Source organism: Coregonus lavaretus (assembly GCF_964263955.1).
Source record: "Coregonus lavaretus genome assembly, contig: HAP1_SCAFFOLD_1120, whole genome shotgun sequence".
Taxonomy (NCBI): domain Eukaryota; kingdom Metazoa; phylum Chordata; class Actinopteri; order Salmoniformes; family Salmonidae; genus Coregonus; species Coregonus lavaretus.
In genome coordinates, this window is record NW_028162428.1 from 6,402 (window position 1) to 12,802 (window position 6,401).

The following is a 6,401-nucleotide window of genomic DNA, read 5'->3' on the forward strand; positions in this document are numbered from 1 at the left end:
GAGCAAGCATTTTAGCCAGGTAGCCTAGGACAACAAAAACTAAAAGCGTGTACTGTATGACAGAGTCATAGACTGTTTCGGCAACATGAAAGTTATACATGTGTGAGTCAACATGTTTTTTATACTTACTTACGCACGCACACACACACACACAGACAAACACACAGAAATCAGTACTATGGACAGTCACATGATATTTAGCTTACATTGATTGGACTAAATTGTTTTTGGAATCTTTTAGTTGTCACTGTATTAGACTTAAGCATAGGTGATTTGATGCTGTTGAAATGTTGAAGTTGAAGTGGTGCTGGTGTAACAGGGTTATATTGGTGATTCCCCTTGCCACTTTATTGTTAAGCCAATGGGTTTTTGGTTTTGTCTTGCTTTCAACTACTCAACATGGCATCTTATTGGCTGATTGACGTAGCTTGTTTACGTGGGAGGATGTTTCAGTTAGAATCGTCCCAGTGAACAAGCACCAAACCAGCGGTAAGTTGTTGGTTGCAAAGCACTGTACATCAAAAGTGATTTTTATACTCCCAAGTGATGATGTAAATGTATAACTTATATCAATTTGTTTGTAAATGTTATTCGAACATCACACATAAGATGCAGTGTTTTTTGGTGAATATGTGTTGTGCATTTTGTTGTAGAGAATTCCAGCTAATACTAGCTAGCAACTTACTGTGTCTGGTGGGGGGTTTGTATATTTTGTACAGTGCGTGAGTGCAGAGTTGGATGGTGAGCCGTGCATTGCATGACGTGCAATTTTGTGCTGTTCCTATCAGGTACATTGTTAAAGATATTATATTGTAATTGTATTATTTTGGTAACTACATGCCCCAGTGAACAAGCACCAAACCAGCGTGCGTGAGTGCAGAGTTGGATGGTGAGCTGTGCATTGCATGACGTGCAATTTTGTGCTGTTCCTATCAGAATAAAGCTCCAAGACTGGTGTTACAAGATGGAGTTCGTGTTGATGATTGATTGTACACAACGCAAGAAGAGTACTGTTACAGTGGTGCCGTGACCATTCTTCTGGATCGGATCATCCTTCGCTGGATTTCCATCTCAGAACTTCGCCGTGGTTGCCTTTGAAGAATCAGATAAAACGTTGCTGGTGCAGTTTATGGCAATATTGCATTTCGCCACAAGAGGGCGCTTACATTTTTATTAGTGTGTTGATTTCCAATTGTTAAGATGGAAGGTGTTGGGAGAGGTAGGGGTTTCCTGACATTTAATCTGTCACCTTCTGTTGGTAGGGGTTCAGCCAAAATTCCAGTTGCTTCTACACCTATGCCTAAACTGGAGGGTTTTGGGAGTTTTGATGATAGTTTACCCATGGAAATGCCCAAGGATGTGTATGAAAGAGTTTTGCCAAATGCAGGGAGTGGGGAGGTCTCCATGGTTTTCATAGCAGACATAGTACAGCAGATTGGTCATTCCATTGGGGAGAACATTACCTCCTGTTTGGAGTCAAAGGCAATTGTTGGACATGTTGGTGACAATGTTATAGGAAATGCATGCAGCTCTAGGGGTATGGATGTGTCAGGCCTGAACCTGGTATTGAAGTCTGATATCAGGGAACCGGTGTACTTTCGGGGGGATGGCTCTGAAAAGTGCACAGTGCATGAGTGGGAGGATATGGTCATGGTTTACATGCGTAAGAGGGGCGTATCTGTGATGGACCAAGCAGATGAGGTTATGGGTAGGCTTATGGGAAGGGCCCGTGATGTTGTTAAAGTGGGCATACGCAGCAATCCCTCCGTTGATTTATCCAAAGGCCCGAGTCCCATCTTTGACATACTGAAACAACATTTTAGTGACTGCTTTTTCAAGCATGCCCCTCGCTGACTTTTATGCCACATTACCTCTGACTGATGAACAACCATTGGACTATTGGCTCAGACTGAACAGGGCTATGGAGGTTGCTGAAGATTGTCTAAAGAGACAGAAAAAAAGTGCGAAGACCCATCTCGTGAGCTCACAGTCATGTTCATCAGACATTGCCCTAACGCCGAACTGTCGCTTATCTTTAAGTGCAAACCATTACAGCAGTGGACCACTGCAGATGTTCATGAGAGGTTGGATGAATACAGGAGGGAGCAGAGGTACTCTCACTTATCTAAGGTGACCCCAGCCATCGCAACAATGAAGCAGGAAGTTTGTGCTGTCATGCCAATCACCATGCCTGCTGTGAGGCCCCACATGGAAGTACCTAATGCGTTGCCTTCTCCAGCCCAGACTATTCAGGGCTCAGCTGAGCCGATGGAACGTATCCTTGCAATACTGGAGCGTGTGCTGGAGCAGAGGCCACAACAGTCTGACCGTAAGTTCCAAAAAGAGAATAGGAGCAAATTGATGTCTAATGGGCCATGTAATGTGTGCGGGGATGCTGGACATGATACTTACTTTCACTGCAGGGCCAATCACCTCTGCTTTCTTTGTCATGTAGCTGGCCACGCACGCTCTCAGTGCCCCAAGGCCGCAGCTCTGAGCACAGCTGGTGGAGTCCCTACAGTAATCACTGCTCAGCTCCCAGGAAACTAGTAGGCCTGCATGTAGAAGGGGAGAGTGTTGGGCCTTTTGTAGAGTCCCCATCGGTGAGAGCTGTTGATTTGGAGTCTGTATATAAAAGTGTTTGTGACGAAATGGAGACTGAGAAGAGTATCATAATGCAGAACACACAGAGACTTTCCCCATATGATGATTTATTCTATGCCAAGGTGTTAATGGGAGGAGAAGTAGAAGTGAGAGCTATGCTTGATAGTGGGTCCATGGCTTGTACCTTGAGCTCTAGGGTCTTACCTGAACTGTTGCATGCAGGAGTGTTGAAAAGTCCATCATTGAGTCCTACAGAGGTAGTCTTGGTTGGTTGTGGTGGGTTGAAGACGAGGCCTTCGGGAGTATGTGAGCTGGAGATGGAGGTGTACGGCTGTAGAGTTGCCGTGCCTACACTGGTGGTTGAAGGCCAGAGTGATGACCTCATCTTGGGCAGCAATCTCCTAAAGCACTTGATTCGCCACCTGAAGACTCATGGAGATCTCTGGAAGAGGGTTTATACTCCTGTGTGTGATGGGGGTGAGGAGAGCAAGCTAATCAACATGATGGCTAATGTGGAGAGATGGAGAGACAGTGAAGTACCTGACAAAGTTGGAACTGTGAGACTAAAAGGGGCTGTGACTCTAGAGCCTATGCAGGAGCACTTAGTCTGGGGCAGACTACGAAACACTCAGAATCTATCAGCGGGCAGTGCTGTTCTCATTGAGCCCAGCAGTTCAAGGTCAACACCAAGGTCAATCCTGGTAGGGAGGACAGTAGCTCTATTGCGGGGGGATGGGTGGCTCCCTGTTAGAGTGATAAACCCTTCTCAGAAGACAGTGACATTGAGACGAAATGCCACTCTAGCCAATGTCTTTCCTTGCATGCCTCTAGAGGACTTTGACTGTTCGTGTGTGAATGATGATTCATCAGCAGCTTTTCAGCAGCATGTGCAGAGAACGGCTGATATACTCACTGACTGCCAAGATGACATGACACTGACTGATGACGGTTCCAGCCAACTTCACGATACTGACGGACCTGACAGTTCAAGCAGTCCTGAGGTCTTACGTGACTTAGGTTTGACTGATATTGATGTCGACTCCTGTCAAGTGTCTCCTGCTGGTAAGAAGAAACTCATCCAGCTCATAACTGAGTACCAGTCCATTTTTTCCAGGCACAAGTTGGATTGTGGAAAAGCTTCTGGATGTCTTCACCGCATTCAACTGAGTGATGAGAAACCCTTTCGGATGCCCTACCGATGCCTTTCACCAAATCATTATGAGAAGCTCAAGCAAGCATTGAATGAGATGGAAGAACGTGAAATCATAAGGAAGTCTAGTAGTGAGTTCGCCTCTCCCCTTGTCCTTGTATGGAACAAATCTGGAGACCTGAGACTCCGTTTGCTCAATGCTCGCACCATCAAGGACGCACACCCACTCCCTCACCAGGCTGATGCGCTGGCTGCTTTAGGTGGAAATGCCTTTTTCTCGACAATGGACCTTACCTCTGGCTACTACAATGTATGAGGATGACCGGAGATTCACAGCTTTTACGTCGCCATTTGGATTGTACGAATACAATCGTATGCCACAGTGGTTATGTAATAGTCCTGCAACCTTTATGAGGATGATGCTAAACATCTTTGGGGATCAGAACTTTCTTAGCCTGCTGTGTTACCTTGACGATGTCTTGGTCTATGCACCCACTGAAGATCTGGCTATACAGCGCCTGGAAATGGTTTTTGAGCGTCTCAAGGCTCACAACCTGAAGTTGGCGCCTAAAAAGTGTAACTTTCTGCAGAGGTCTGTGAAGTTTCTGGGGCATATCATTAGTGTGGATGGTGTAGCTACAGACCCTGAGAAGGTGAGGGCCATTACAGGAGTAACAGAAGCTGATCTGATGGAAGATGGCACTGACATTCCATCTCAGAAGAAATTGAGGTCATTCCTTGGGATGGTGGTGTATTATCAACAATTCATTGAAGGTTGCTCCACCATCGTAAAGCCTCTCTTTGGATTGACTACTGGACACAAGGCTCCACGCTTGAAAAAGAAGCGACGCTCACCTGTCAGGAAGTTGACGGCTGCCGACTGGACAACAGAATGCAGACAGGCCTTATTCCAGCTAAAGCAAGCCTTAATGGACCAGGTTTTGTTGGCCCACTCCAACTTCGACAAACCCTTTCTACTCTCGGTGGATGCGTCCAGCAACGGCTTAGGTGCTATGCTGTCCCAGGTGCAGGAACAGGGAGCTACAGCGAGACCTATAGCCTTCGCGAGCAAGTCCCTCAGTTATGCGCAGTCGAGGTATCCTGCGCACCGGCTCGAGTTCTTTGCCATGAAATGGGCTATCTGTGACAAGTTCCACCACTGGCTACGGGGACAGCAGTTCACGGTATGGATGGATAATAATCCCTTGACATACATTCTGACCAAAGCTTGATGCTTGTGAACAGAGATGGGTCGCCAAGCTGGCACCGTACGAGTTTGACATCAAGTACATCCCTGGAAAAATAAATGTTGTTGCAGATGCTTTGAGCAGAGAGCCCTTCGTACGACCCAGTGCACTCCATCGCCTGACAAGGGTCCCATCCCGTTGCGCACAGACAGAGTGCAAGATGTGTTTCGCTGGTCCAGCCACCCCTTTGACAAAGCCTCTGACTCCAACGAAGTGGTCATTAACTGTCAGGCTACTGTTGACCCCCCATCTGGTGCTTTATCAAGACATGAAGTTGCAGCTGTTCTTCATTCACACAGGTGCTGGGTGGGTGAAGTGGGCTCACATGCACTACTGTTGCCACAGCTTCCACAGGCTGTTCTGCCACACGACCTACTGATGAGTAAGCAGTGTGATGACAATGTGATCAGCAGAGTGATCTTCTTTGTGGAGAGGGGGAGAAGACCTTCCCGGAGAGAGCGTGCCCATGAGAGTGTTGAGGTTTTGTGTCTTCTCAGAAGTTGGGACAAGTTGACCATGAAGATGGGTGTACTGTATCGTGTTTCGAAGAATGTGGTTACAAAGAGGACGATGTATCTGTATGTGGTTCCAGCCTCCATGAAAGCAATGGTGTTGAAGGGTGTCCATGATGAAGCTGGCCACCAGGGCCAACAGAGAACAGTCTACCTGACAAGACAGAGGTTCTTCTGGCATGGCCTGGAGAGGGAGGTAAAAGCATATGTGAAGTGCTGCAGGAGATGCGTCGTGAGCAAGACTCCTGATCCGGAAGCAAGAGCTCCTCTTGAGAGCATAATAACAGCTGAGCCTCTTGAACTAGTGTGCATAGACTTTTGGTCTGCAGAAGATTCTGTCTACCTTGTCACTCGATTGAATGCTGACAGTCACACTTTTAAGATTCAGAACAGCTCCACTGGACAGGAGAAGACGGTACATCGCAACCTGATAATGCCAGTCAACTTTCTTCCTCTTCCCCATGCTGCCGTTGATGAGGGAACAGACATGTCTGGATTAACAGAGTCTGAGGACAAGAATGACAGCTTTGTGGTCTCGGCTGCTGTCATGGACACTGCAGTGGATGATGATGCTGAGTACAGAACAAGAGTGTGGGTGTCAGAGTTGCCTTCTGAAGGAATAGGTGACACAAGCCTGGAGGGTGATGTGCGATCCTTGGAAGCTCAGGATATTCCACCTTTGGATTCTGTGGAATATATACTGCAGCTGGAAGGTCTGCCTCCATCAGAGAGTCTTCAAGAATCTGACCATTCCTTACCTGATCAGTTACGCACTGATTGTGTTGACAGACCCACTATTGCAACAGTACACAACACTGTTACCCCTTATGCAGTTGAAGGTACTCGGGGTCGTATTAGGTCAAGGGCAGGAAGAATATTTACACCAGT